The sequence below is a fragment of the Hevea brasiliensis genome, chromosome 1 (genome assembly GCF_030052815.1).
Source record: "Hevea brasiliensis isolate MT/VB/25A 57/8 chromosome 1, ASM3005281v1, whole genome shotgun sequence".
Classification (NCBI taxonomy): domain Eukaryota; kingdom Viridiplantae; phylum Streptophyta; class Magnoliopsida; order Malpighiales; family Euphorbiaceae; genus Hevea; species Hevea brasiliensis.
The window spans coordinates 110,211,991-110,220,001 of record NC_079493.1 but is presented as its reverse complement, the minus strand read 5'-3'; the positions used below and the strand labels follow the sequence as shown (position 1 = coordinate 110,220,001).

At 34.7% G+C, this 8,011-nt stretch overlaps 1 pseudogene; it reads right to left on the bottom strand.

Annotated features, from left to right (window-relative positions):
* Positions 1 to 622: 622 nt before the first annotated feature.
* Positions 623 to 7,386, bottom strand: LOC110668114 (DNA replication licensing factor MCM4-like; annotated as a pseudogene).
* Positions 7,387 to 8,011: the final 625 nt, after the last annotated feature.

The following is an 8,011-nucleotide window of genomic DNA, read 5'->3' as shown; positions in this document are numbered from 1 at the left end:
TCTGATACAATGATAAGCCGGGAGCCCTTACTACATATATAATGAACTCATACTATGCCTATTCCCTCTCCATAGGTAATTAAATCAAAAAGTTAAGAAATAAAAAATCTTTCAAATTTAATTAGAAAATTCAACAAAAAAGAAAATCTAAAAATACAACAACAAATCAAACAATGAAATCCAGAAACCAAACCCAGAAAAATATCAAAAAAATCAACACAAAGATTCGATGGAGGAGAAGAATTCGAGTGGGGTTTGTGAATATAGGGCTTTTGATGGAAAAGTGAGGGGAAATTTTGTTTGATGGTAAAGCCGAAGAAGACTACTGGAAGGTATATTTTTTATTTTTTAAATAATAAATAATTTTTAATATATATAATTATAAAATTAATATTTAATTATTAAAATTAGAAAATTTATTATTTTTTTTAAATAATTGGCTTTGATCTTATTTGAATGAAAAAAAAAAAATCAATATAGACGCATTCAAACCTCTCAAAAAGTAAGGATATATTTCATCTAATTTCCTTAATAAGATACACACTTACTCTGGTTTAAGTGAGTTACATATTTAAACGTCCCACATAAGCCACAGACGCTGTTTATTTTTATCAGAGCTCTGTTTTGCTAGCAAATGGCTTGCAATAGTGGATTGATGAAAGATTTATTTACAGTTTTTGCCAATCCGAATAAGAATGATTGCTTACACCCCAACCAAAATCTGATCACAAATTCCTCCACCGCCATCCATCCCCATGCACAACTGCAAGCTCAAGCATTTGGATTCAAACTATCAAAAGAATTTATCAATTTATAATCATGTGATAGCTAATCTACAAATGCTGGACAACTTTCACCCAATCATATAGCACTCATTTCTATTTTCTAGGTCAGCTTTTATAGTTATAAATCTAGGCCATTCCGATTTCTATATCCGTTTTACAGTGTCACCATGGAAAACTACAAATCCCTCGCTCGCTAGTTGCAACTGCATTTCTCAGCTGAACAGAAAGAAGAAAATGAAACGCATGGTGTAATCAGTTCGCCATTTATCTTCCCGGTGCACAGGGAGAGAGAGAGAGAGAGAGAGATTCTTACGTCTTGAAGGTGAACTTCGCTGCTGGAGCTCTGCTTCTTCAGTTCTTCCAGTAACTACAAGATCAATCAAGTGCATCCAAGTGTGAGTTGTAATATTAGGTCTCGTAAAAGATTAGACTGAAATTTGATTTACCTCCAACAAGCGCATTGAATTTGAAGGTCCCCCAAGTTGCAACTTCTCCATGATCACGTTTCGAGTCGCCGATACAAGATTCTCTCTCCTTATCCTTTCACTTGCTGAAACTCCAGTTGTGATGAGATCCATATCGATAGTTCCTTTGGAAGAGAGAAGGGAGAAGGCATCATTACAATCCTGTTTGTCTGCTCTGGAAAATAAAATAATAAAACCATTGGAATTGGAGGATTACCAGTGGAGTGATCTGTTGCTGACTGTTGCATTGCAACTTCCAGAAGTCGAAATGCCTCGATTACATCATGCTTCTCAACCTGCATGTACCAGTTCCAGAGCACAAAGGAAGCTCAAAATTCTGAAATTCCAATGAAACATACACACAAAGGAAGCTGTACTAACCCATTCTGACAAACGAATCCGTGCCAGAGCTTCACTAAGGCGTATCAAACTTTCTATCTGCCTAGGTGTTGCAGTTATCACCTAACAATACAAGATGGCTAAGTCAAAAAAAAAAAAAAATTCTATTTGGATCATAAATAGTTCAGAGTTGAATTATCAAATCAAATATCATAGAAAAGGGATAGAAGGAGAAAGAATGGTACATAGTAGACCAACAAATGCACCAATATAGAAAGTTGAGCATATTTAAGGCAAAGAAAGTAGCAAAGCTAGGATCATTTGGAGGGAAGTACTGTAAAGATGTTAGAATATATATTTGAAAGATATAACCCTCAAACATGTGGAATAGAGGAAGAGATTCACACATAGCTAACCCTAACTACTTTGGGCTTAATTGAGTTGAGAATTGAGATAAAACACTGAGGACATATGGCTGCATGAGAATATATTGCTAAAAGATATATTTACTAATTCTATCAAACTAGTATGCATGAGACGCAGAAGAATGAGAAATAGGGAATACCACCATCATACCTTTTTGCTACTGCCAGGGAAATTACCTCTCCTTCTCATCTCAACATATCCCCGAGTCAACTCTTCAGCAGCTTCATCAGATAACTTTGGGTGAACATGCTTACGAGCATAGCTCACATATGCAGTTAATGCAGCAATGTCTAAGACGTCCTCCTGTGCAATCTGCAAATGGACCAAATTTTAAGAGAAATCACTGAAAATAGGCTCTCAGAAAAGAAGTTTGCTGAAATTCACACCTCAGGATTCTCAAAGTGCAATGAAACAATATGCTTGGCAAGGTGCCTGTCTGTTCGTTCATCAGCCTTGTCAAGAATCAAGTATATGAGGTCAAACCTGAGAAAACATCCATGATTAGATTCATTATTTTAGCAATAACAGCCACTTACAAGAATTTACCATTTTTCAAAAAGAATTTACCATTTTTCTGTCAAATTTTATTAACTTTTAGCAGCTGAAGTGAAGGTAACACTCAAGAAATACATTGGAAATTTGCAACCTATTTTCTACTGCTATATTACATTCAATTCAGATGCATGCACAGCCTCAATCATTTAGCAGACCACAAAGCTGTTTGCTGCCCCAGATGCATTGCATAAGGATTGTATCCCTCACCTGGATAACAAGGTAGGAGGAAGGTGCATGTTGTCGATCACGAGGATTATAGCGTGAGCCAACAGGATTTGCACAGGCTAATACTGATGTTCTAGCATTAAGGGAAGCAATAATTCCAGCCTTTGCAATGGAAACAGTTTGCTGTTCCATTACCTGCAAGAGTTGAAATAAACAATTCCATTATATGAAAAAATACCAAACAGATTATGTTTAAAAGCATGATGCCAAGCCACACATGCCAGTAATGCTTGACATACTATTAAATCAGATCTTTTACAGGGAAACAGGGAACCCCTCAAGAAAGCATATCTTATGAAATTGTCAAAAGGTCATCCTTAAATAATCTCAAGCACATATGAGTAGCAGAAAAGTATGCATGCTCATTGAAGTTCTCATCTCCAACATTTGTACCGACTCAACTCAACTCAACTAAACCTTTATCCCAAAAATTTGGAATCGACTATATGAATTCTCTTTCTCCAATCTAAATGATTTTGGATTAAAAATTTTGACATCTTAACAAAAATTTTATTTTCAGTGCCATTTATAACAATACTCCTCTAAACTTATAGGAAAGGAAAATACAACCAGCCTCATGTAACATGCTCCTTGCATTTTCAGACATTTTGTCAAATTCATCAATACAGCAGATTCCTCTGTAGCTCAGAACAAGAGCTCCACTCTCAAGAACCTATAAGATTGTCATATATATCAACATCTCCCAAAATTTTACATACATATCAACATCTCCCAAAATTTTACATACATGTATGAACTTGTTCGATGAAAAGGAAATACAATAATAATTACAGTCATACCGTTTCCCCTGTCTCAGGATCTTTGCTAACATATGCAGTCAAGCCAACAGCAGAGCTCCCTCTTCCACTAGTGTAGATGCCACGGGGAGACAATTTGTGTATGTATTGGAGCAGTTGGGACTTGCTAGTTCCAGGTTCACCAACAAGAAGGATATTGATATCACCACGAAAGCTAGCACCAGATAACAGCTTCAGGGCATTCCTTCCAAAGAGCTACATTTTGGGCAATCAAACAACAATCACTAACAGAACTGCATTAAATAACAGTGATTTTTAAAAATCCATCTGACAAAGCAGCAATGGTGCAGTACACAGGTACCTGGCAGAGAAGACCTCTCTTCACATCATCCAGTTCCCATATGTTGGTGCCAAAGACCGTGTTAGTCTGTCATAAATATCAGGCTGTCTAGACAGCTCTTTTAATTGCTGTATCTGCAATTTCAAACAAGAATGTGATCAAAGTAGACAAAATGAACAAACTTTCTTTCCAGAAGAGAAGAAAGCATATACGAACATACTTTGACTTCATCAAATTGGACATCTTCCTCCACTCTACGTGAGCCATTATCAACTTCCATAGGATCCTCTGCCAGCATTCTTGATTTGTCAGTTTTCGTTATATGAAGACAATCAATGTAGGTCTGCAATCAGAAGGAAAAGATCATTACATTCATGTCACATCATCCCTGAAAAATAAGTTAACACATGGCCAAAGAGGCTTCAACTCATAATGGGCAAAAGTTTGAAACATGCCTTGAACACTGATTTTACGGTTCTTTGTGTGGGCCCAACTCTAACACTCATAGCTCTGTAAATCCCGGTGACCTATTGAAGAAACATACATTAATTGGATAGAAGTTTCCAATTTCCTTTCTGCAGTCCGACAATATGTCCTATGGCTATTCTGGTCTCATCTCAACCCTATCACCAGGCTTTCCAGTATCCACCAACTTGTCATGCATCAACAAGCTCACCGTGTGTGGTGTTCCTCCTTCAGGGATCTCATCAGGGGTCTCCTGAAGCCTCACAATCTGCTAATCTGCAAACCTGATTTTTTGAAGCAGGAGCAGTTAATTACGATCCAAAAAATCAAGAAACCACAACTCTCATTTTGAAGGTCTATTTTTAAGAGGACAGTTGGTCTTATTTGTTAGCAGTAAAACAATCCATAAACTTCTTCCTCCTCTCCATTCAGAAGATTGTGTCATAATCTCATTTATCTCAGACTTTAAGTTCAGATCTTTCAACCTATAGGTCTGATCCAAGTCTTAATGTTAGACATAGGCTCAATTTAGTCAACGTTGCAAGTTGCACACGGTTTAGGCTTTAGAATAGCTTCTACCATAAATTCACCCAAATGTGCACGTTAGAGCACACATAGTAGAGAAGTGTTGGAAGTCTTATTGCGTAAATTGCACCGACTATCCTTGAACCTAGGGGATTGTTTAATTTTATTTTAATTTGTTACAAAAAAAATCACTCAACTTTAATTTTATTTTAGAAAAATCTCTATAACTTAAAATAGTAAATTTTCAAGTTAAAAAGAACAAAATTACCCTTTTGCCTCTCTCTCTAAAAATAAAATTACTATTTTATCCCTTTCTCGTTCTCTTTCTTTCATTTTTATAATCAAATTAATTAATAATTATTTATCATTTAAATGATTTTACTTTATAATAATTATTATTAATTATATATTATCATTAATTCTTATTATTTTTTATTAAATATTATTATTATTATTATTATTATTATTATCAAATAAAATATATGGAATTATTTTATTTGAAGATGGGTAACTAAGACATTTTAATAAAATATTATTTTAAATTTTATTATAATAATAGTAATAAAAAAAAGAAAATAGAGAAGCATTCACAATAATTATTATAAAATAAAATAATTTTATTGATAAATAATTATTAATTAATTTGATTGAGGGAGAAAGAGAATGAAAAAAAGAACAAAGTAGTAATTTTATTTTTGAGAGAAGGGTAAAAGGGTATTTTTATTCATTTTAACCTACAAAGCTGTTATTAGGGTAAAGGTTAGAAAGTTTTTTTTGACATAAATTTATAGTTGAGTGATTTTATTGTAACAAATTGAAGTTTAAGCTCACAAGTTCAGGGACGGTGCAATTTACTAAGTCTTATAAGACATGTGATTATGATTTTTAAGTCCCAAATGAAACAAGGTTCAGACTGTTAGCCAAGTAAATCAAAGATAGTTGTTACCTGCTCCGGTCATGAACCAATGTCATAGAGTTCCTAGCAAGACATTCTTGCTTCATGCATGTTGTAGGTTCATTTATTCTTCCTGATAACATCCAATAGTCAACAAACGGCATAAAATCATACAAAACATGTATTCAGTGGAGTTGAGCCAACTAAAAGCATGCAGCAGTTACCTCTGTCTACAACAATGGGATCAGAGAAGTACCCACACACAAGGCATCTAAATATTGCTTCCCTGATCTCTGGCATTAGAGAACTGCAACGAATCATCATTCCCTTAAGGGACACCATCTTCTCAATATCTAACCAAATTACACCCATAATCCATCAAAATCTTGATTTACAAAATACATACTATCAGGATTAAATAAAAGGCCAAAAATGTTCACCTAAAACACAATTCGAGGGAAACAAAACCCAGTAAACTAAAGCATGGTATGACATTAAAAAAACTCCAAATTCTTACTTAAACAAACAACCTATCAGTCATAAATCAATAAGCAACCTATTGAAAATTATCAATGACACTACACTAACTCGGTTTAATTGCCCAAAATTCAGCAAAAAATATAAGACATCCCACACTTTCAGTCTAAGCAATCCTTTACCAAATTAGAAAAATAAATGAAATGTAGAAAAATGAATCTCTATCAAATTGGACTACAATTGAAGAGAAGAAAATTACCAGAAGGATTGAGACTTCTCATTGTAGTGGATGTCTTAAGATTATAAATCCTCACTTGAACATGCTTCTCGAACAAAGGATAATCAAACTCACAATATCCATCAAAACAATATCAAAAATGGCCAAAACCTCAAGTGGGTACCTAACCATCTTCGCATATAAATCAGAATCATAACCAAACACACCATGAGCATCAACATCAAGCAGCTCGCCTTCAATTTCCAGAACTCTATGTATCGCTTTCATGTACTTCCCTTCCTCAAAAATCTCAGTCCCATGACTTTGACTATGATCCCTAAAATGCTTCAAAAACATCTGGATAGCAGCTTTAACATCCTGAACACTGATGTTGGTACCCCACACGAAAGTGGGTGTAGCCTCGTCCATGTCATCCCCTCCTTCTGAGGAGGGTGGGCCCCCAGAAGCGGAAGAAGGGGTTGAAACGGCGGCTTGGCGAGCATTGGATCTGCTCAGGTGAGGAGTCGGGGTTGATTCTGAAGTGGCAAAGCGGGATTGGGAAGGAGGGGTGGTGGCGAAGGCCGAAGTGGTAGTGGATCTACCCCTGCATCTGTTCCGGCGAGAGGTGTTACCAGCGGGGGAGGAGAATGTGCTGCCGATGGGACTGGAGAGGGATTCATCCGGAGAAGAAGGTCCTGTTAGGATTCAGAAACAAAAATTGAAAGACATATAAGATACAAAAAAAAACACAGAAAACCAGAGAAAGAGATGAATACCGTCACTGAAGGGAGCTGGAGAGGAATCGGGGGCCATGGCTGCAGAGAGAGGGAGGCAGAGAGTAGGCTCAGCGTATGCAAGGAGTAAGAGTGTATTTTTGGCTTCGCCTAACGTAATGTGGCGGGAAATGGCATGTTTTTCCCGCCACAGCCATTAGTGGACTTTTAACTGGCTCGTCTGTTGAAATTAGGCTTGGCTTTAGCGCATTAGAGTGGTAAGTTTTCGAGTTTAAATTTAAATTAGAATTAATTATACAAAAAATAAGCTTACTAAATTCAACTTTTAAGGAAAATGCAATGCAAAAAATAAAAATTAACTCATTTGCACATTTTTGTAAAAAAAATTCATTTTTTTACGGCAGCAGTGAGCTTTAATTTTATTAATTTGATTCAAATTTAACTCAGTTATATTTAATATGACATAATATTGTAATATAATTATAATTATAATTATATTATAAATTTAATTATATTATTTAATAATAAAAAAATAATAAAATAAAATTACAATTATATAACATAATTAATTATATTAAAAAAATAAGATCATTATTATATATAAAAAATAAATATAATTATAATTATTTATTTTAATTCTTTTTGTTATTTATTGCTAACGTTATCACTGCCCCTCATCCTTTTATCATCACCGCTGTAACAACCCAATTATATATATATAATATTTTAAATATTGTGATTGTAACTTATTACTGTCTTATTTGAGGTCCTAAATTAGTATTTTTATAATAATGATATTTACCTTA